Source organism: Hippocampus comes, unplaced genomic scaffold, assembly GCF_001891065.2.
Source record: "Hippocampus comes isolate QL1 unplaced genomic scaffold, H_comes_QL1_v1.1 scaffold136, whole genome shotgun sequence".
Taxonomy (NCBI): Eukaryota; Metazoa; Chordata; class Actinopteri; order Syngnathiformes; family Syngnathidae; genus Hippocampus; species Hippocampus comes.
Genome location: NW_017805840.1, coordinates 554,191 through 578,766, shown reverse-complemented (window position 1 = coordinate 578,766; position 24,576 = coordinate 554,191). Strand labels below are relative to the sequence as shown.

At 41.4% G+C, this 24,576-nt stretch overlaps 1 long non-coding RNA gene and 1 other non-coding gene across 2 annotated transcripts in view; one reads left to right on the top strand and one right to left on the bottom strand.

Moving 5' to 3' along the window:
• The window catches only part of LOC109526669 (uncharacterized), a 65,556-nt gene extending 47,622 nt beyond the window's left edge, over nucleotides 1-17,934 (bottom strand). The window contains exons 1-2 of the long non-coding RNA XR_002170393.1: nucleotides 17,753-17,934; nucleotides 12,746-12,790 (exon numbers count right to left, since the gene is read on the bottom strand). This is a non-coding gene — a long non-coding RNA (uncharacterized LOC109526669). The remainder of the gene's footprint in view (nucleotides 1-12,745; nucleotides 12,791-17,752) is intronic.
• Nucleotides 17,935-19,336: 1,402 nt separating this feature from the next.
• Nucleotides 19,337-19,408, top strand: trnaw-cca (transfer RNA tryptophan (anticodon CCA)). The gene has a single exon. It is a non-coding gene; the product is annotated as a tRNA-Trp (tRNA).
• The last annotated feature ends 5,168 nt before the right edge of the window (nucleotides 19,409-24,576 follow it).

Here is a 24,576-nt window from a genome sequence, read left to right as displayed (position 1 = left end):
AAAGGCACCGCCTACCCCTCAACAAGCCTCCATCTTGCTCTCTTTCTCAAAATGGCTCCATAAATCACTGGGCTAGATGTAATCTGCAGTGTCCAGAATGCGAGGGGCGAGGCCGAGCGGCATAATGCGAGCGGTCCTCCATTGTCATTCAGCCGCATGCAGCAGCAGCAGCAGCAGCCCGAGCCTGATAAGAGTGCGCTGAGAGAGGGCCATAAATCACGTGCTGTGCCAACGCTTACTCCACTCATCTCCGCGCGGGATGGGAGGGTGTACACACAATGTGTATGGTCATGTAGAAGAGCACTCACGCACACACGAAAACGTGAGCAAAAGACAGCGCTTGGCTCTCGTTTTCAAGTTGCTTTCGACCCTCGTCAAATCAACACCGCGATGCGTCCCACTCACAATAATGACTCAACAAGATCAATCATTTGAGACGACGAATTTTTACCCATTATAGAAATTGAAATTTTCCCGCCGTCACGTCGAGTGTCAGCTCTCACGCTCAAGCGTCCATTCAACTGGGCCCTCCTGGCCTTATTCATATGCTAAAGGCCTTAGCGCACCAGCGCAGCCCCTTTGGCCAGGCCCACTGTGAGCTCTGTGTTAACACGTGTAATCCCCCATTAAGGTCCGGATGAGACAACGTATCCCGCATCTACGCCCACTCGCACCCCCTTGGGATTAGCCTAGAGGGGGTGGGGTGGTTTGTATGCTGGGTAGCAATGTTCAGAAGACCACCACCGCAAACCCCTCCGCCCGCACCCTCCTCCACATCCCGGGAGTTTGACTTTGGGATCAGGGAGGCTAAGTGTGTTTGCTCGTAGGATTTCACTGATTATGCGCTATGAGAGGCCCTTGACCAGATTTGCATTCATTGGGAGCTAAAAAGGTCTTGTTTGGATTTGCACGTTAGAAAAACAACACAAAATTCACTGGCGCCTTATATTTAGCGGCCCGCTCATTTTCTTGCGAAATGATGGCATAATGAGCCACATGTACGGGAAATACGGGAAATAATGTGTGGTCGCCAGTTGGAAGGACTCTTGAGGTTAGTCAGGAATCTCTATGTAAAAAACACTGGCCAAACAATTGACTGATGGTCATTATATAGGTTTTGGTGTCTGAAGTGGGATGTTTAGAAAGCGAGGCTATCTGCGACTCTGATAGACTGAAATAGGTACTTGGTTCATGATCGAGAGTACTACTCCGAAGAGGTCTGTGAAGAAAATGGTGTCAGAAGTGGGATCGTCATATGTAGGGTTACCCAGATGCTCGGAGATGGGTGACAATGAAGATTGAGATTTTTTTTTTGAGGGGGTGGGGGGTTGCCAAAGACAGGGCAAAAGAACCACAATCTTCTCTTAGTGTTCTGATCAATATAGGTTAGGTGTCAGAAATTGGACGTTCAAATCACAGGCCTTCCGAAAAACCTGATTATTTTGTGTCAATGTCAAGGTTATTCAACCCAAGCGACTTCAAATCAAGGTGAAAAGTCATACTCCCCAGAGTTGTGTGGGAAATGGTGTCAGAAGTGGGATCACCATTCGTAGAAAGAGATGGATGGGTGACACACTTGGATGACTGGCCTAAGAATTTGACTCTGATGCCATGGAACTGCTTCTGAATGTTGGGTTAAAAAAAACAAAAAAAAACACAAAGGTGTCAGAAGTGGGCTATTGCCTGGCTGTTTTGGCGCCGTGGTTACCACATGTTTTGCAATTCAATAGACTCGAGTAAAAATGAGATTTGAGAAGAATCTTGCGACAATGGTGTTACAAAGCAGACTCTTCCCGGGATAATACAGTCCAGAATATTAATTCTGAAAATGTCAGAATTCCTCGACAGTTTTTCCGAGATATGGGACACATTCTGCAGCCACCTGTTGCAAGGCAGAATCTGCGGGGCATAATCAACTGCGCCCCATAGTGCCACAAAAATTTTTGGGAAAACAAACTGGAACAAGAAGTCAAATTACATTATATCAGGTCAAATGACATTACAACCCCCCCGCCCCGAAAAAAAAAATCATTTGAAATATGTTTTGCATTTCCGCAAGCCTCCGAAAGATTCCTCTCCAGCGAGAATGCTGTTGACCGCGCCGTGGCAACATACCTTATTTTGAAGCATTGGCCACACCGCGCCGTGGTTCTGTCACGTTTTTTTTAACCTCTTTGTCAGAGGCTTCGCTAGCTTGTACATTTTGTACTCGAGAGGATTTTTCAAAGGCAACACAAATGCGAGAAATGTTTGGCGACGACGTGGCGACATGCTTTCATCTGTTCCCAAAAAGATACAACTACGGCCCTAGCTTCTTAAAAATCAGCAAATTCCTTCACCTCCCTTTTGCTCTGTGGGAATGTGAATTAGCAAGAACATGAGGACAATTACAAGAAGGCATAAAGAGTCAAAAGGAGGGCGTGAGATTAAATAAACAGCTCGTCTCACAAACGTGCTCTACTGAATCCAAAAAAAAAAAAAAAAGGCCTGTGAAGCCCAGCCAGGATTCCGCCCTCCTCCAGTTAATTCATGCCCGAGCAGTTTTGGTGTTTGCACCTTGAACACGGGGGTAGAGACTCCGACGCATTCTCGTCCTTTGTTCCCGGGGAGTCTCCAATGTAACTTTAGAATGATCTAATTGAAGGGAACTGCACCAGAAGTCTTTTGAAGGAGATTTTTTTTTTTTGTTTTTGCTATCTGCAACATAAGAGTGGACGGGTGGGAACAATCAGCACAACATCGGAATCCTGTGGAATCAGCACAGATCGCGCTGCCTTTGACTTTCCTTCACCCCCCTCCCCCCCTCGCGCTTTTCATTTTGATGCTTAGCGTGTGGCGCTTGGCGTCCAATAACAAACCTGGCGAGGGGCAAGGCGGCACCCTGGCACTATTAATACCCCACCATGCATCTGTCTTCTCAAGGCCTCCCTCCTTCTCACCTTCTCGATCAGGTGGACACACGCGGTGGAGATCACTTGGGGCGACGCCAGCGGACGTGCGGAGTAAAACGACAAAAAATAAAAAGTAAAAAATGCCCAAAGGCTCATTGAAATGAGGCCTCAAAATGAACAATGAACAATAACGACAGCGGAGAAGCAATGCTGTCAAAACCCATAAGCCAAGAAAAGCTAATCATTAATTTAAAAAAAATAATAATAATAAACAATAGCATACCTATTATTCGTGTTTTAAGAAAATAAGACAAATAAGAAAAAAAATAAGAAAAATTAAATAAGATCAAATAATACTCACACTGGTGTCAGCAATTATTTCCAAATTGAAAAAAAAACCCAAAAAATGCCCAAAGGCTCATTGAAATGAGGCCTCAAAATGAACAATGAACAATAACGACGGCGGAGAAGCAATGCTGTCAAAGCCCATAAGCCAAGAAAAGCTCATTATTAATGAGGAGAAGAAAAACAAGAGCATATCTATTATTCGTGTGTTTAGAAAATAAGACAAATAAGAAAATTTTAAAAATAGGAAATATTAAATAAGATAAATTAAATACTCACACTGGTGTAAGCAATTATTTCCAAATGAAAAAAAAAACCAATATTTAAATAAATATTAAAATGCACAATTGTATAATAATTGAGTACAAAAATATGGTAAATAATTAAATACAAACAAATACATTAAGCACTACAAAAACAACGAATCCTAAAAAAAATGTCAAAAACAATTGAAATAGTGAGCATTTATTGCTGTAAACAGCTGTCAATTATAAGGCCATATAAACTGTGATTATACAGATTTATTATTGCTGTAAACAGCTGTCAATTATAAGGCCATATAGAGCGTGCTTTTTGTGATTATACGGATTTACTTTTTGTGTTTTGCAACATCATGAATTATTGATCTCAAGTTGAAATTTAGACCAATATTTGAAACCAAATTATTTCATGTCTTAGTTGCTTTGATCTGAAGATTATTCCACTGACTTGCCTTCATTTAATCAAGCCCTCAGAATCATAATCGCCAGATCAATAAGCCACAACAATAAACGTTCAAGAGTCATAACCTTAACAAGAATGTGCCAAAAAAAAAAGAATAAATAAAAAAAAAAAAGACAAACAATCCCCATATAGAACGACAAACATTTTGGACAACCGTCTGCTTCGTTAGCATCAGTCCGCCTTTTAATTGATCTTCATTTTCCCTCCATTACGATCATAATTAAACACCAGAAAGCTGTCGGAGCGAGCGGCCATCTGTCGGCGTGGAGAACGGGCAAGTGGGCGCGGCATGTGGGCACGGCGAGTGGGCGCGCACGCTGTGGTGCTTCCCTGCCAACGAGGCCAAACGCACCTCCAAATGGCCCATATGGGAATGTGTTTGCTGTGAATTCCTCACTGTTTTGTGTCAACGGTAGCGACGTGTCAACATTGCAACATCCCACATATGTGCTGACGACTGTCTTTTTATGCCTTCAGTTTTCCCAAAATATCTTTCTCACTCCATAATTTCACGTTTGCGGACTAGGTGTCAGTATATAGATAACCTCTGGACATTTTATTAGGTACGCCTGTGTACAACTTGAATGAGCTGCAACACAAGAGCTACAATGAAAGAGATCTGACAGACAACAAAATAATGTCGGCCTTTCAAAATAAAACGATGAAAGTTAAAGTGAGATACATTTCTGCGGTGATATAGCCGACGTCTTCTGGATGGTATTGATTTTACACTTTAGCATGATATTGTTTAACATAATTTATCATGCAGCTGTGAGGGTGTTGGACCGAGAGTATGTAGCGTATATTTTTAAAAGTTGATTTGAATTGAAAGGCATGTTTGTTTTTGTTTTTTTTCTGCCAAGTCTCAACAAATGTTGAGTTACATATTTTTGTTTACAGACAACAATCAAATATTCCTTTGCTCTGATATGTACATTCCCATCCAAATGTAATCGTACTGTGCAGTAACAGATGTCCAACAGACAGACCCCCCCCCAACCCCCAAGAAAAACATTTTGAGAATTGTCATGAAACAAGGACACAAAAAAAAGGCTACTGACATTAACAACCTCCAGATGGCAGGAGAGAATGTTTTGAACAAAAGTTGATGCTGGACTAGAAGGTGAAAAGTGAAAGAAGCAAAGTTCATTTGAAGACGAAAATTATTTCATTTTTATCTGCCAAAGAGAAAACTGAAGCAAGGAAACGACCAAAAGCAAAAAAAAAAAACCCTGATCCGGGCTGCCTTAAAAGTCATCACATCGCTGTTTTGCAATCAAATGGTTCAGTTAGCAAGACTTTCATTTCCTAGCTTGTTTCTGTTCATAGGCATGTCCATGAAAGATGTGCACATCAGCGGAGATGCGCATTGAACAACAGAAGCCACTGAAACAAAAAACTAAATAAACTAAAATGTCACCCGTCACCGCAAAAAAATGAGTCGGAAGGCACAGGGAGATTCGTCAAACGGCCATGTTGGCAGGGACGACTACACCCCGTGAGAGCTTACTCACAATTCACTAATTGTAAAAGTAATTGTGCGGCGTTGTACGTAACCATATGCTGCACAATATATCGGCTCTTTTGGTTTTCCTGCCCTCTGCACACACAGAATTCACTGGCGACTTTGAACCTTTTAGCTTAGCGTCACTGTAGGTATGCAAACTGAAGGGGATCATAATAATAAGAATAATAAGAATAGTAATAAGGACATAATGAGTAGCATAGCGCAATGGTTTGGATGTCATTGGAAAGTTGAGCTCATTCTCCGGTGATGCCAAAAACACATTTCCGAAATATGCGTCAATGTGACTCATTTTCCCATGCCAGGTCAGAAATGTAACCCTCGGTCAAATGCAAATGTTTTCAGCCTAGAACAGAAATATCAACTGGCCTAAATGTTCCAACACAACAAAACAGTCCAAGTTCTCGACAATCAAGCATGACAAAAATCCTGCGTTGGCTCTCATCAGGCAGCACAACTCCGAGCAGAAAATGGCCGTGCTGCACATCCGAAACGTCAATAGTCATCCGGTGAGGAGGCGGCGAAAGCAGCTCATAAAATGTCGGACTTCACCATGTTGATTTTCTCCCGATTATGTCGTGGCGTTAGATTTATACTCATTGCCTTTTTTTTTTCTTCTTCTTTTTTTGGAAATCGTGTCAGCTCAAACAAGTTATGAACTTAATCAATGGGGGCCCCGCTCGCTCTCTCGCATTGAGCCTTTTATGCTTGTCCGAGGTCGCCGGGTTTTATTGACCCGATAACCCGGCATGGAAATGGCGGCGTGTATTTGACTGGCGCGGTCGGAAAATATGAAGGTACTCGATAACCCTGCGTCGTAAATGGGAGGCGGAGTGAAATGAATCACTTCCGGAAGCATTCCCGCCACTGGTTGACGGAGCCGAGATGGGCCGCGCGTGTGATGGATGAGGTGGGAATCTCAATCTCCTGCAGGCGCGCGCGTGCATTCCTGACCTCCGCCAAGGAAAGCGGGCCGCGTTGCTTCACCTGCGCATCCGTGGCGGCCGTCACCCATCACCCACTTTATCCGCTGAGCTTTCGCTGCCTTTTTTGCGTACGACAAATGAGTTGACGAGTTAAAGAGACTTTTCCACGATGAAGCAAGAAAACCCGACAAGACAATTCTATCATTGCGCGGGCCAAAAAATGTCAAGTCAGTCTTCTTTTTTTTTTTCTTGTAGCACTAACAAACCACACCATCCATCAATTTTACATTGCGCTTGTCCTTGGCCTATTCCATTTCAATTTGGTTGAGAGGAGCGGAGTACAGTCGACTGAAGGTGTGCTGGTCACCAGCCAATTACAAGACAAATGTAGACCAAAAAAAAACCCCCAAAAAATAACATTCACACCATGTACTTTTACAAAACACTGATCTGATGTGGTTTGGTTTTTGCCTCGCACAAACATGGATTCATTGCACTCTTGAGAGGAGCTACATGGAGGAGGGGCAAGATACATCCTGGATTGATTTTTAGCCAATCACAGGGCACATTTAAACCAAGTATTTATAGACAAGTCCCTCAATGAAGCTAACTGGGGGAAAAAAAAACTTGGCGAGAATGGGCTAACATCCTGAACTGTTCACCAGCCAATCACAGGGCATACGTATATTGAAAAAGAAGCATTTACACCTACTTTTGACATATACAATTCAATGCTGGACGAACGAATTATTACTATGAGCTTAATTACAAAAAACTGAAAGGACGTTTTTTTTGAACGACAGTTAGCTGGTTCGGATTTTATGTTGGACAATTATTTATAGTGATTGTGGGAGGAGAGACGTGGAGATGAGGGAGGGATGCACAAAAGGGCCTAGTCTTTATGTCATACCTATCAAGAGCTGAAGTTGTAACAAAAAGCCACAGCGGTTGAAGTTTTAATACACTCGTGTCAAAGCGCAGCTAAAACAGAAGTGAGGTGAACGGACACAAGTGGCCAGTGGGTTCAATTCTGGAAAACAAACAAAAAAAAAAGAATAGTTTGTCTCTTTAAACGTTGGTGCGGCCGTGGCTGTACGTTTGGAGTGAATCCAGCGCGGTACTCTGCCGTCATCAGCGTGGCCCTGTAGCATGAGCGCATATGGCTTTACCTTACATCATGACTTCCATTAAGTCATTAAGGGCCTGGCCCGACCTGAGCGAGGGCCTGTTAGTTAGTCACATTAAAGAGTTAATACTTTCTGTCTCCCCGAGCCCACGGACTGACTCAACGCTCCGTGCCGCATAATTAGGAAAATTGCTCTTGTAGTAATGGTCTCATTTCTTCCATCTCGCCGCGACCAGAGCAAACTGCAAGAAGATGTCCCCCATTAACACCGAGCGCCAAGGCCGGGCCGGGCAAACTTTTGTGCTCGATTAAATGGATGGAAGGGCCAGATCATTTGTAGATGAGAAGGGGGGGGGTGATTAAGAGCTAAAATGTACGTGTAAAATGGTATCTTTTAAATAACTAAGACGTGTTTCATACAAATTTACATTTCATGTCATGGAAATATTTTTATTGACATTAGTGCCTTGTAGCGGCCCGGTGGTCCAGTGGTGAGCGCATTGACCTCACAGTGCAGAGGTCTGAGGTTCGATCCCGGCTCTGCGTGGGTTTTCTCCGGGTACACCGGTTTCCTCCCACATTGCAAAAACATGCACAACAGGCTGATTGGACACTCTAAATTGTCCCTAGGTGTGAGTGTGAGCGCGGATTGTTGTTCGTTTCTGTGTGCCCTGCGATTGGTTGGAAACAGGTTCAGGGTATTCCCCACCAACTGCCCGAAGACAGCTGGGATAGGCTCCAGCACCCCCCGCGACCCTTGTGAGGATTGGAAAATGGATGGATAGATGGATTGAGATATAATTATAATTTGTTCTGTGACCACACCCACACCAACCCAAAAACACATTTTATCCCAATCAGCTTCACCCAATGAAATGAATGGAAATGCCGTCAATGTGTTCCACAAACTATAAAAATATCCAACTGTGACACAAATAAATGGAATGTAAAGAATCAAACAGCTTTTGCCACATTTTTTGCTTTGTGCACCCTGCACTGCAGCCCTTTAATAGACCTAACGAGCGATGCCGTGGCCTGTTCCCCTCACAGATCTTTACCATATTTGAGGATCCCTTTGATGGAGCAGCTATCATTTGAAACTATTCAGGGGGGTGTTAATGCTATATGTGAGGGGAGGGGGAATGATGGGGTGGGGTGGGGTGCGGGGGGGACAATTTGGGAAGAATGAAGGATGGTGAGACCATTGGGGCGCTGAGCTTTCATCTTGTCCCAGTCCGCCATCCCTTCATCTACTACGCCGGCCCCCCGACTTCTCTCGCCAAATTCAATTGAAAGCAGATGGAGTCGGGGCCTGGACTGTGCGTTGTGTCAGGTTGTCACGGCACATTAGCCATCATTGGGCATCCAAACGGCATGGAACCAATAGAGAAAGTTGCGAAGCGTTTGGATGGCGCAGCTGGCACAAGCAGGTGACACGAACACCAAGCGACACAGAGACAGCCCGGCATCAGGCAGGCTCGGGATGGGGCTGAGGCTTCATTAAAGATAACGCACTACCCACCCGGTGTTTCTGAATGCAAACCCAATAAACCTGTAATTAACATCTGCATGTGGCAGTGTAAGAAAACAACCCACAGACTCTCCCTGTTCTTTGTCAACGTGCTTTCCTTGGACAATTAAGGTGGCGTGTCTCAGCTACCAAGACATACAAAAGGAAGGAAATATGTTTTATTTCATTAAAAATTGCCACGAAAACCAAAAGGTACAGTAATTTTGGATTATCATCTGAACAGGGGTGATAAGAAATCACAAAGCAGAGCATTTCCAAGAAAACGCAGAGGACCTAATGTTGAGCCAAGAGGTATGCCAAGCAAAAAAAAATGTAATAGTTGGAGGAGAGCGTTTTCATCCACAAAGTATTCAAGTAATTCATTCATTCGCATTCAAAAGATGACTAAAAATTTCGACCAATTATTATTTTATGCAGTCACTCCAACTACAACGTCAATGCCAATTCATACCAATAATGATACAATACAATACGGTCCACTCCAATTACGATTACAAAATCATTCATTAATATTATGACACCAAATGAATATGGCAATTTCCTCAATTTTTAACAAAATACTTTTCCACTCCAAATACAATGTGATAAAATATTACAATTCACTACAATTAACGTACGACAACACGACTGATTCCAATATTGATGCTCCAATATTGATGCAGGAGATCGCAACGCGTTTAGCTCCAGCCACAAGTGTACCGAGGAGTACAGTGGTGAAATATTAAACAAAAATAAAATAAATGCATTGCGTCTACCTGAATCAAAATGTAGCATTAGGTGGCAACTAGTCATTGAGCAAACGATCTTTTCATCACGTGGTTTGCCTTTGCTTGGTAACTCAAACGCCTTCATATAACTTGATCCATCAACATGAACACTCTCCGCCACATCCACGCATTCGTCTTCCTGACCATCGGTGCCCCACTTAACCTCTCTCGGGGCGGGGGGACGGAGATCCAGGTTTGACTGGTAGCAGCGATACGGTCTCATTTCAGGTGTCATTAGACCAGCTTGTAATTGACAGAAACATTAACATGTCATTAACACATAAGCTTAGACTTATATTTGAACCTTTTAATGAGGCCATCAGTCAACATTAATAGATTAGTTATCATGCGTAATGTGCCAGGTGTCTTTGCCTGTCCCCGCAGGTCATTGTGAGGGAAATCACGATCGTTCTTTTCCTTGGGAGGGATGGAGGGTGCACAAATAACGAGGTCGATGAGGGCGAATGTAAGGAGAAAGACTGCATACAGACGCCCATTAGCTTAGTATTAACACAAATAGAAACGTTTGTCCTTGTCCTAATGTGTAATGCTCAAGAAGCTAGCTTTTGGATTTGGGGGATTCGGGGCTTGCACTAGCAACAAAGCAGGGAAATGGGACCTGCCGTTGCGGGTTACCTTTCAAACAGAACAGCAACACACGAAAAGGCTCGGAAAAAGAATTGAGAGTCAGTACCGAAGGGGGCCACGGCATTTTCTAAAAATAAGTTTTGACATAGACCACAATGTTTTTTTTTTTTTTAAGGGGTGCCGTTATGGTTGGCAGTACACATGTTGAAAAAGTGGCGGGGCGTGAGTCATGGGGGGACTACCGCTCTGACTAATAATAAAATTTTCTACATATGCAAAGACATAAATTTGCGATGAAATAGTCACAGAATTTCTCTTCAAAACACTGAGGAGAATAAAGATGATTCATTTTCAGACGCAAAAATGTTTTCTTCCGCTTTCTGATTCGTGTCAAGGTTCTATTGCTGTTGTTTTGATTCTGAAGATGGAGATGGGATTCAGATCCAGGTGGATCTATTCATGTGGATTACAGAAGAGCGATACAAGAAAAAGTCCGCTTTGAAGGACGGAGTAAAAACGGCTAGCACTACCTCGATCCGATTTTAAACATTCCATGCTTGTATTTTTCATACAGATCTGCAAGATGAGGGGGAAAAATTGGCTTTGACCGGACATGTGAAAAGAGCAAATATATTTTTGGAGTAAATAGTAAATAACATTTTCCACCAATCAGCTCATTTGCTCTCCAACCATTCAGCTACTTAAAAGTCCACCAGCAACACCCCTTCCACTCCTCTTCACCAAGTGCCGCATACTAATCCCTCAGAGCTGGAGCCTTTCCTTGTTTACATCAGGCCACAATTAATCTCCCGGAATGTCTCCTCGCCTGGGCCGCGAAGGCTGATTGATGGAGGCCGGCTCGGGCCTGGCGCGTCGGAGTCGCTCAGAAACTCCGGTTTCAGGATACGCAAATGGGTCGGAGCTTTCAAAAGCGACCAATTGCGGCCAGCGAGTGCGCCGAGGCATGTCTGATGTGAAAAGCAGGTATCCTTCCAAGCCTCATGTCTCCCCGCCCCCACTCCAACCTTTTTTTCCCCTTCCACCCCCACTCACAGTCGCTAACATTTCCACCCAAGTTCTGCTGCCTGCCTGCCCGGTGGGTTGATGGATGATATTTTGCAGCTCAGAAGCACATTGTTTTCTTTAGCACAGCAGGCTATTCTGTTTGCAGAGGCCTGGCCCGTGAAATATGGAGAAGATCCATCAGTGGCCTCCGTTAAAGCCTCCCAGATTGATAGCTGCAACCGTCTGATCCCGTAAGCCTGACACACTGAGAGAGAACCAAGCTACATAAATATGCTTCAGCACTAAAGCATGATGAAATTCAGCATGTCATCCAAAATTCCAAGGTGGATTTGTGAGTATTAGTATTAGGCAAGCAAAGAAAGGGAGTGCTGCAGCAAAGTGGAGACTGTGGCAGCCAAAGCAGCATAAAGTTAGCATGTGTGTTTCTTGTTTTCATTTCTACTTAAGGAGCTGCAAATGTTACAGTGACACTCTAATTTTAAATGGAGACCGAGATTAAAAAAAAAAAAAATGAGAGGGAGTGCTGCAGCAAAGTGGAGACTGTGGACACAACAGCAACTAAGTTAACCTAAGCATATGTATATATTGTATAATTTCTGCTCTTTTTCTCCATAAAAGTTATAATGGCATAACAATTGTATTAGAGAGGAGACTAAGGCCAACAAGAGAGTGCTGCAGCAAAGTGGAGATTGCGGATGCAGCAACAACGTGGGCTTATGTTATCGTAGCTATTTGTTGTCTTTTTTAGTAAACCGTCATCAAATGTTACAATGACGTGCCAATTTCAAATTCCAGAGGAGACAAGAAAAGGGAGCGCTGCTGCAAAGCGGAGACTGTGGATGCAACGGGCACAATAACTCTTTTCAATGGAGTCAGTGTATTTACTGTTGATGTGCCAATTTTATATCCATGTGGAGACTCAAAGGACAGCAAAAAAAAAAAAAAAAAAAAAAAAAAAAGGACGCATCAGAACAACTTGCTTGCTGCCCTCAGTCTCTTCTCCAGTATTCTTCTCCATTTTCTTGCTGCCTGCTCTCTACACATGGATATAAAACAACAGTAAAGTGGACTCAACAGAAGAAGCAAGATTGTGTTGTTGCATTAACATGCTGCCGCACAAAAGGCAGCTGAACTTGTGACCTCCCTGGGGTCCTGGGGCGTGAGGCCCAGCAGGAGGAAGGTCCTGGGGTGGGGGTGGGGGGGGTCTGATATCACTGAGCTGATGCACTCCATGCTCCCCCCACCCCCTCTTTCGTCTTCCCACTCCCACACATGTAGCAGCACAGGGTGTACCTACCACATAAGATGATGTCGGGTCGTCTTTCACTCCCGCTGTTTCACCCTGCAAATGGGAGAATACACCAAATATTACAACATGTTATCAGCAATGTGTTGAAGTAACAGAAAAAAAAATGTAAATACGTCACGTTACACAGCACTGGGAATCACCAAAATACACACGCAACATATGTATCACTATATTGAGAATATCCTGATACAACAACTGCAACAGGATGACATCGTTGGTAAATATCCGATAATAGGCTAATATGAAAAGGGGTTTAATGCCTTGGTAAAAAATTATTTTATTCTAATCATAAATTTTAGTGGGATACACAAGAAGGCAACAGTATCATGATACAGCAATTGTATGACTCTTAAAAAAGTTCACAATATTGACAGTGCAACAATAAAAACAACATCAACAGCAACAATACGAAAATATGTTTTAAAACCTTGACAGGACACAGAAATAATTTTTTGATACTGGTTGGCTAACTGGCAGTGGGGAATCTCAACACAATAATAGCACAGCATGGACAGTATCATGATACCAGCAATACATGTTGATATTTTTTACATTTAGATTTTAAACTTGGGTAGAATGTAGCTAAATTTGGACAAAATCAATAAACCAATACAAGTGAATCAAACAAAATCAAAACGTAGCAGTATTATCCATGTAAAGGCATCATTTTTGATGCCGCTCCTGTAGAGCGTCTTCATAATATGGCTTAAAAATGTGAGTCGAGCAAACGTACGCGGCCCCCAGCTTCATTAAAGAAACGTCATCGATCATGTGGCGCAGGGGTGTACATTTGCTGTAAATGAGGCCAAATGAAGTCATAAAGGTAATCTTGTCATCAAACATCAATTAATAGAGCGGGATGGAACTGGCACCGTTGAAATAACTCACGTGAGGGACGCTTATGGACGTTCATACGTTATGATGAGAGACATGACGTGTGTGTATGAAGACGTTGGAGAATTATTAGCGTGCGTGTCGGAACGGAAGCAACATTTATCAAACGCAGGCCTCAAGAGGCGACGACGCTGCAACAGAATATCGAGACACGTATAATATTAATTACGTCTTAAAACAAATAAAACTAATGTTCTTTGTCGTTTTATTTATTATTTAAGAATCATGAGTTGTTTTTCAATAAAGTAAACTCGATAATGTCATCAATCACAAGTCACATGGCAATTATGTTGGAGTGTCTGATGTCTCAGACAAAATACGAATTTAAAAAAATCGTACAAAATAATGCAATAGAGTAACAGCCAACGCTAGTGTTGATATCATTGCAATTACAATAATTTTATTTTAATGTTATTCGTTCTTTTATGTCGTTCTTATGTCACAAAATATTTTTCTTAAATCATTGTGCGTTTATATTTATTGTACAGAAATATGAATTCATCTTTTTAAATTTAATCATCACACAAACATCATCTATGTTGAACTGTCATCTATCTTATTAAATATCAGTCATAAATCCAACTAATATTCATACTACTACGATTTAAAAAAAATACACAAGAGTTGATACTATTAGTATTACCACTAGCATTTTCAGTCAATTCAATTTAAATATTAAAAATGCGATTTAACTTGTATCTTATCCCCTTCGTGTAATTTTATTTATTGAAAAATTCTATTTTTATAAATTATGAATTAATCCTAAAATAAATATATTCGGGGCTCGTATAGTTATTACTGAATTGAATGTCTTCAAATTTTAGTGAAGTAAAAGGGCATTTTAGTTATGTTTCATTTTATCTTTGGCATGTTTCAGTTTGTTGTGCAAAAAATAAGTTCGCGGAGTGAATACATCCTTACCTTACTTTTTTTTTTTTTTAATCAGTCTTATCAAGCAGTGTCACAAATCCTCATCTGCAATGTCACATGGCAGTTACGTTTGAGTGTCGACTGTGGGGATGATAATAATAATTAAAACGCGAATTAATTACCAGCACACACACACACACACACACACACGCACACACACACACACACACACACACACACACACACACACACACACACACACACACGATGGTACAAGTTGAATAATTGGGGCATGATTGAAAGTTACAATAATTAGGATTAAGTAATTAATGGGACATTTCATGTGACCCTAATAGTTCAACATGGTGAATGAAAAGCACTTTTTAATCATTAGAGGCAGAAAGATGTGACATTTGACAAATTATGCACATCAACGTGGACTCATATCTTGTCCCCCCCCCCCCCACCCCCACGCCCCCCCCACATTTTTTTTTCCCCGCTTATATTTCTACTTTTATAGCACGCATGTCAACTATTTGGCAGCTTGTGGCTTTGTTTGTGTCAGAAATAATCTCAAAGAAGGCTCATGACTACATTTTTATGTTGTTTTTTTTTTTTTTTTGCATCATGCTGCAAAATTGTGTGCGTGTGTGTGTGTCTGCGTGTGTGTCAACACTGAAAAGCGAAACGCAGAAAAAGAAGGGGAAGAAGTGAAAAAAAGAAATAAAGGGGACGTGAGCATGGAGAAATTGTCAGGGTGTCAGCACCCCCTGCTGGTTTTAGTTGATGGACTGTCTGGGACCCTCAAGTGGACGCCTCCAACCTGCGGCCAAAATTAACACCACGATGACGTCAGCTTGTACTCGTAATTAGCCTGCTTTTATTATTCTTATTTTTGCTAATTTGGATTTGAACAATAACCGTATAATTAGACAATCTGAAAAATCATACCTTGATTAATATTCTATATTATCAAATTGACCTATTATTCCGTTATCAATTGTTATATCAAAATATAAATTGTTAAATAACATACGACTAGTAATACTTGAACACAATAAAATTTGTTGTTTTTAGTGGTAAAATTCTTAGTGTTATTTTGTATAAATTATCTTTTACATTTGAGAATTAATAAATGTATACGTGTGTTATACTACAAATAATAGTAATACTTTAAATATAAACGGAGTTATTTTTTTGTGATAAAATGATGATTATTGGTTCTATTGTATGTATTTTGTTATTATTTAAGAAAAATGTGTTAAATGTATTATTTACTTTGGTATATTATCATGTTTTGAACAATCATAAAAATAGAGTCAAACATTTTTTTCATAGATTAGGACAGACATACAGAGACATATTCGATGGGTTGAAAGCTGGACAAACAGACAGACAATAAAAATCAAATTACTGTATCAATGTGTAGGGAAAAAAAAAAAAACAACATTTTATAGTCACTGGAAGCTGATTTGCATACAAAAGCTCAGCACGGCCACTTGTTAGCCTTTATGGCAACAACCACAAATTTAGCAAGCCAGAGGTTTCCAATCAAAAGCGAGAATGTCACCAACATGACTGACACACGGCCGTGACCCGGGCCCATGTGCGAAGGAAGGCTGACACCACCGGGAGCGGGGCGGTGGAGGAGGGAGAGGGCGGGGTACTCGGCGTGGCGTCGTTATCCCAGAAAGGGCCACTCTCTCTGGGTTGTCAGCCTTCTGTCACGACCCCCCGCAGCCACCTCCAGCAAGCCTCTAGCATCAAGACTGTTGTGTTGTTTCATTATCGCAGTGCTTCACGTAGCAGCGCCATCATTATCCATCAGGCTTAATGAGACTATCCCGCCCGCCGTAAAGGTCAGGCAATTACTGCTGCAGCAGTTTTTCCGCCTCTGACATGCACGCGCACGTGCACGCCGACGCACATATATTGACTCCGTTTGATGACTCCTTTACACATACAGTGAAGTTAGAGACAAAGACCGACAAAAGTAGCAAAAAAAAACAAACAAACAACAACAACAACCAAGCAATGAGTAATTGGTGCTGGACCTAAAAAGGTTTACACTGTAATTGTTAATATTAATAGTTTAAACTTTAAATATATGACAAACTATCATTCTAAAGGATAGCAAATGAGTCTTCATGTTGATTTAGGCACTTGCTTTCTCCACCGACAGCCCCACAAGATCCTTGCTTGGCGGTCGGCTAACAGTAGCCTCAAGTTAGCTCCCGACTGTAGCGTCAACAGTTTCCCAAATTTGCTTCAAAATTAGTCTCTAATGTTAAATTAAACATTACTTCAATCATTAGCTTCCAATGTTAAGTTCAACGCCAGCCTACGTGTTTCCTCCGATATTAGATCCAACATTAACTTCCAGAGGTCAATTGTAACTCCAACATTAGCCTCTGAAGTTAGCTTCCGATGGAAAGTTACCACTCAGGTTACAGATAAGGAACTTTCATGTTAGCTTTCTAAATCACTGATGGAGTAGTGGTACACTCACCTGACTTGTGTGCAGACAGCGTGGTATCTGTTTGTGCTCAGTGACGGTTCGTGTGTGTACGTGTGCCCTGTGAATGGCTGGCGACCAGTTCAGGGTGTAGTGTGTTTTTCGATGAAAGTCTGCTTCGATGTGTCAGCTTCCAAAGTTGGTATCACTGACATTAGCGTTGAACCTAAGCTCGAACATTCACTTCTGAAGTTAACTTCGATTGCTTCATGGTGTTTACTGTTTTTCTTGTGAATTTATTTTAACTGTGTTTGTTTTTGAATGCCTGATTTTTACTCAATGTACAGCACTTTGGATGGTTGTTTTTAAGGCGCTCTATAAATAATGTTGAGTTTAGTTGAGCTGTTACTGTTAAGAGAACCAAGGAAGACCAAGGCTAGCTTCTGACAGAAAAGCTCCATGTTAGCTTGTCATTTTATCTTTAGTGCTCGCTATACTAACATTCACTAACAGAAGACTGGATGTTGTGCCAAACAGGCCTAATCTAACGTGACGTTCAACCATCCAACTTTAGTTTCCAATTTTATCCCAAACATTAGCTACCAAAGTTAGCTTCCAATGTTATGCGATCAAAGTTAGCTTCCAGCGCTACTTCTAACATTAGACCAACATTAGTTTCCAGAGATAGCTTCAAAATCAAATTCTACTGTTGCCTCCAACGTCAGCTTCCAATGTCGGCTTCCCACGTTAGCTCCAACATTAGCTACCGACATTACCTGAAATGTGACATTCCAGTGTTACATTCCAGACGGTTCCCCACATTGCCTTTGAGTAGCAAATGGCACAGGTGGATCATGTGCAGTATATGACAAGCCTGTAATTGGATCAAGCTTCCATCACCTTTGAACTGTGACCTTTTGACATCGGCAGGAAGCTTGTGTGCAGGAAAGAGTCACAAGATCGCAAAAAAAAAAAAAAAATCAAAAAAAAATCAAAATGTTGACACGGTCCCCTTTTTTATGTGGGGGGCCCAAATTTGCTTCAAAATTAGTCTCTAATGTTAAATTAAACATTACTTCAATCATTAGCTTCCAATGTTAAGTTCAACGCCAGCCTACGTGTTTCCTCCGATATTAGATCCAACATTAACTTCCAGAGGTCAATTGTAACTCCAACATTAGCCTCTGAAGTTAGCTTCCGATGGAAAGTTACCACTCAGGTTACAGATAAGGAACTTTCATGTTAGCTTTCTAAATCACTGATGGAGTAGTGGTACACTCACCTGACTTGTGTGCAGACAGCGTGGTATCTGTTTGTGCTCAGTGACGGTTCGTGTGTGTACGTGTGCCCTGTGAATGGCTGGCGACCAGTTCAGGGTGTAGTGTGTTTTTCGATGAAAGTCTGCTTCGATGTGTCAGCTTCCAAAGTTGGTATCACTGACATTAGCGTTGAACCTAAGCTCGAACATTCACTTCTGAAGTTAACTTCGATTGCTTCATGGTGTTTACTGTTTTTCTTGTGAATTTATTTTAACTGTGTTTGTTTTTGAATGCCTGATTTTTACTCAATGTACAGCACTTTGGATGGTTGTTTTTAAGGCGCTCTATAAATAATGTTGAGTTTAGTTGAGCTGTTACTGTTAAGAGAACCAAGGAAGACCAAGGCTAGCTTCTGACAGAAAAGCTCCATGTTAGCTTGTCATTTTATCTTTAGTGCTCGCTATACTAACATTCACTAACAGAAGACTGGATGTTGTGCCAAACAGGCCTAATCTAACGTGACGTTCAACCATCCAACTTTAGTTTCCAATTTTATCCCAAACATTAGCTACCAAAGTTAGCTTCCAATGTTATGCGATCAAAGTTAGCTTCCAGCGCTACTTCTAACATTAGACCAACATTAGTTTCCAGAGATAGCTTCAAAATCAAATTCTACTGTTGCCTCCAACGTCAGCTTCCAATGTCGGCTTCCCACGTTAGCTCCAACATTAGCTACCGACATTACCTGAAATGTGACATTCCAGTGTTACATTCCAGACGGTTCCCCACATTGCCTTTGAGTAGCAAATGGCACAGGTGGATCATGTGCAGTATATGACAAGCCTGTAATTGGATCAAGCTTCCATCACCTTTGAACTGTGACCTTTTGACATCGGCAGGGAGCTTGTGTGCAGGAAAGAGTCACAAGATCGCAAAAAAAAAAAAAACATCAAAGAAAATTCAATCTGCTGACTGGTTCCTTTTTTATGTCGGGGAGGAGCTACGTTTAGCATGGCTTGTAAGCAGAAGTTGTTGAAGGTGCCTTGGCAAATGCTGAGCTGAGCTGAACTGAACTAATAATCGTCTGCCTCACCTTTGCCAGACTCTGTGGCGCAACGGTAGCGCGTCTGACTCCAGATCAGAAGGTTGCGTGTTCAAATCACGTCAGGGTCACTTCATTTTAGCTTTTAAAAAAAAAAAAATCAATTATTGGCACGAATCCTGACTTGTTTATGTTTTGTGTCTGATATGTTTTACATCTGAACGGAATGAATTTCAAATTGCTGCACATTTTTCTGAACATATAATTGAAAGTGTATTTAATATGACTGCAATTTTGGTGTTTTAATCATAAAAATTCTTGAAATATTTATATCATAATATATAAGAAATGCTTAAAAAATGTACGATGTTTGCTTTAGCATCATAGCTCATTTAAATGAATTGCTTCACATGTTTTTCCCTGGTCACATGTTGTTGCAAGGCAGAATTTGTGTTACTTGAGGAAGGTGTCTTATTTTTGTAGAATTTGTTCAATTGTTTGTTTGAAAATAAATAGAAACTAGAAAAAATGCCCGTAGACATCTGAATATCTATTATCAGTTGATCATACAATAATTTGTCTTCAAGTAGATGGGTTAAAAAAAAAAAAAAAAAAGAAAGAAATCTGAAGCAGCCCCAGGCAATGGCGGGACCGCTTTTTATGTGCTGGAGCCGGTGCAGTTACCCTGTTTTAACAGCGGGATTAATGATGTGGCAAAAGTGGCCATAAATTGATAATATAACCATTGAACATACTTGGCGGGACAATTAAGATAACACGGCGGGAAACGGCGTCGTGCGCACCGTCATGCATGGCCTCGTTATTGGGCACAGTCAGAAGGGGGTGAGGGGTGGGGGGTGGGGCACGCTGGAGGGTTTGTAAAACTAAAAATTTGCAAGGCGTAAAAGTTGAGGGGTTCACTGCCCTTCACTAGCTTGTAGCATTAGCACCATTGGTGAGTGGTCAGGGCCAGCAAGGCCTTCACTGCAAGCCTAAAAATTATAAATAGCAGTAACCTACATTTGCGAACTAATTTGACTTCGACAAAATCGTGCCAAGGCACCATGTTGAAGTGAACCGAGTAGTTTCCTTTAGACCAAAATAGTGCTTTACCACCATCTTGTGGCATCTATAGGCACTTGCCAACCTTGCTCACCATATTAGCAATGGTGCTATTTGTTAAACTGATCATGTACACGACATACATGCGTGCTGTTTGTTTTTGTATAGCATTGATGGTTTTATATAACGGGTGGTGAGATGGATTCAATTGAGTAAATCTTTAGTGAAGGCGCAGCTACCAAATGCATAGCACACCATTGAATCATGGAACGGCTTCAAAATGTTAATTTTAGCACCAGTTTGCGTGCGTTTTAATGGATGGGTGATTCTGCCATTTAAGCATTGCTTAGTCCGGTGCGACGTACAGAGGTCAACAGTCATTGATTGATGTGACTGCAGCATTGCTCCCAAATGCTCATCTTCACCTAAACAGACTCTCACATGTCAACAGATTCAATAAAGAGAAGTTTAAATATTCTTCTCATTGGCATTTATTCGAAAAAGGACATACAAAATTCTCGCTCATTTCACACCCAACTGGAGGCAAAAAAAACTATATTGATGTGTACTTTTAATAATATTACTTTTAGATTATTTCATGAAAAAAGTGACATGATAAACAGAAAAAAAAATTATTTGTGGTATTAACCGTTTCAGGGACAGCGATTACTCCAGTGTACAGCTTATCATGTTATCAGGTTACAGGTAGCATGAAAGGGTTAAAATAGGAAATAAGTTTGAAACTCAACAGCCTAATACATTTATTAAGCATTGCATACAATCCAGGTAATTCCAAAGGGTTCACATACTTTTTCTTGCGTGTATCAATGTTTTTATGAATATGCTACAGGCCAATAAAGGGAGCGTCACCCCATCTCTTAATGAGCACATATGCGGCAGGGGTGTACGCGTGAAAGTAAAACAAAAGGCCTAATGAGAGTGTGAAGAACGACGGCGGGCGCTTCTGTAATGAAGATGAAAAATATCGCTCCGACATCTAACGATGATGCATGACACTGTGCTAATTAGCAGCATGCCCTGCAATTAATAGCTCATAAAATATCAACTTCATACATACACATGGACGCTGCTCATTGCCTGAGCTTGTTAATATGTATTTGGATTTTTTTTTTTTTTTGGGTTAACCTTCATAAAACATAACTGGACCCCGGACAGTTTCTTGGGGAATGCCACTCATGATTTACTGCTGCACGGATTGGATAATGATGTGAGATGATGCACATGTACAGAAGCATTGGGACACATTCCACTTACACAAAGAGAAGTGTAAAAATATGATTGATTGTTAAAAATATTATTAATGAAATGAAATTGAGCGATTATGCAGTAAGCTAATTTGGATTTTGTTTCTTTAGATATGCTACACCTTCAGTTAAAAAAACAATTGTTAATATTCTAATAATTTGAACATACAAATGTAAAAAAAGAAATGAAATATGTTTGATAATCGTTGTAAAAACATGATTCGCAAGAAAATTGTGAACATGCCATGAGCCAAGAAACGAATTGTTTTAGAAAGATCCAATAAAAAATAATGTATTTAAAAAATGCAAACAATATGTTTTTCAACATAGCCAATAATTTATTTTTACATTATTAAAGGAAAAGTCAAGTCAAAAAAATGTCTCCACAATAATGTTCTATGCGCCCCCACAAGTCGGTATTTTGATTAAAATTCAGGGTTTTTTTGTTTGTTTTGTTTTTTAAATACAAATTAATCAGCAAAATCCACACATTTTTATCCATGTCAGCGCAGCACCATTTTGCCATCTGCTGTTGACTGAAAATGACATCACAGTGGCAAAGCCTTTGTCCCTAGATTCTAAGGGCTCAGGGAACTACCAAACAAGGCTCATCTGTTTTCTGCATTTGGTCATGTGACGTTCGCAAGGTTAGACGAATAAGCTTTTAACGCGTGGGGCCTCACTGAACACATTCATGTACGAAAATGTTTGACTCATTCTTTACTGTACAAAAATGAAATGAAATATAAGTTTCAATATGCCCTATAACCACAACCTATCACTGAAAACAGAAATATTGAAAAATAAAATAAAAAAGTGAGGTGCGACAATGAGTATGCCACCGTTTTCTCACCGCGCAACATTCATTTTTGGTCATAGAAGTGCATTATGGATTACATCTTATTCTGTGTGTTTTATAGAAGAAATGCCCATTTTCATTTATTCATTCAGTGAATGAAAGTGTTGCCAACAACTAGCCTGGTCATTTTTTAGTTTGAATGCAAAGACAGAAATATCCTGTTTGTAATAAAGTCATTCCCATGTACGCATGCAAAAGACCTACCGAACTGAACAGGACTATTGCTTTACAAAGCATATTGTGTGCGTGTGTGTGTGTGTGTGCGTGTGTGGGTGTTGATTGTCGGGTGGGTCCTGAATGGCATCTGTCAGCCAGTTGATTAACGAGGCCCTCTGCCCTTCAAATTCCCCCCCACCGCTGCACCTGTCACTCACAGAAGACACATTCATCTTGGTCGGCCTCTTGTCAGGTCAGGGCCGCTTCCACTGCGTGTGTGTGTGTGTGTGTGTGTGTGTGTGTGTGTGTGTGTGTGTGTGTGTGTGCGCAGATTAAAGGCATGTGTGCAATGTGAGGGTGTTAAAAACAACACCGACTTGACAACGAGAGCAAAACATAAAAGACGAGAATAGCGCAAATAATCGAAAAAAAATATATTTTTTCTTTTTTTGCTCCTCAACAGTCATAATTTCTTAAGAAGCGTGAAGAAAGGTGGTGGCACTGACGTGTGTGTGTGTGTGTGTGTGTGTGTGTGTGTGTGTGTGTGTGTGTGTGCGCGCGCGCGTGGGTGAGTGCATGCGTTGTGTGACAACAGATGGAGACGGTGTTACAAGCTACCAAAGCCATTGTCCCACAGCCAATCAGAAACTGCGGCCTGGGAGGGAGCCAATCAGAAAAGCCACTAACTTATTTCGAGACTAATAATAAAAAGGGACATTCATCATTCAATTATGTCGCTGTCAACACCAGCCATACACACACACACACACACACACACACACACACACACACACACACACACACACATTTATGGCAGAATACGTAAAAGAAATTTATAGCAACAAGGAAGTAGACTTTGTGGGAAAACAATGGAAGAAAGAGGCTACATGAAGGGAAAAAAAAGCACGATTGGACTGCAACTAACATTCCTCCTGGCAGCAGGAATGTCTTTCATGATAAAAGCTTAGCAATCATGCTACATTTTTCAAAAATCAATAACGAAGGAGCGCCCGGTTGTGAGATGCATCGATACTATTCCACTCCAGTCCTGCGGGGGGCGATAATGGTTGTTAACTGCCGACAAACTGAATGAAAGGAAAAACACTCGCTAGCTGTTTACAGATTCAAAGGCTAGGTCCTCGGAAGGCCACATTGTCAGCCACATGACATCATTTCCAGCGCGACTCGGCCGCACGTGGTGTCCAAATTCACAAGCCTGTCGAAATTCGCCACGGTTTACGATGTCTACGGAGGCTACATGAGGAGAAACGTTTGTAGGCATCAAAGGACTCAACTGGCAAATTGTCTGTCGAGAAAATGGAGAGACCACATGCAGTCGACTCGCGGCAGAAGTGACGTCATACGACCGAAAAATGTGGCCGAAAATGTGGAAGGATGCAGCCTGTGAATTTGGACGCAGTCACTCGAGTCTGAATTGGCTCTCTGTGTGATCAAAATTCAGAAAACAGGTTAGCAAACCTCCTGCGTATGCTAACTAGCATAACAACAGATTGACGATGCAAAAATGGTGTTTTCTTTAAGGCTGGAGCTAAATACATGGACAGTATTTCATTTATTTTCATTTGAATCTTGTGTAAAACAAAATACATTGTTGACATTTAAAGTTCCTGTAGGTGCTAAGTGGCTACATGTTAGCATAGCTAACCTCAAACATTTCAGGTTTTTGCACATTGCTCAAATGAGCCAAAAGGTGTAATTGCAGTCTCGCCTCCGCCTCCCGCCGCCCACCACTACGCCTCCCGCTCCCCGACCAGGCAGGAAAATGATCCCCGCTAAATAATTTATCAAGATAAATGATAATTGCTGCCATTTTTTATGTGGTGTGCACCCCTTAATGAGCGCCATCAATTAAACCACCAACCTAGCTGACAGAAGATGGAGGAGGAGAACCAAGAGAATCAGAATCAGGAGAACCAGCCTTATTTTGCACGCAGGT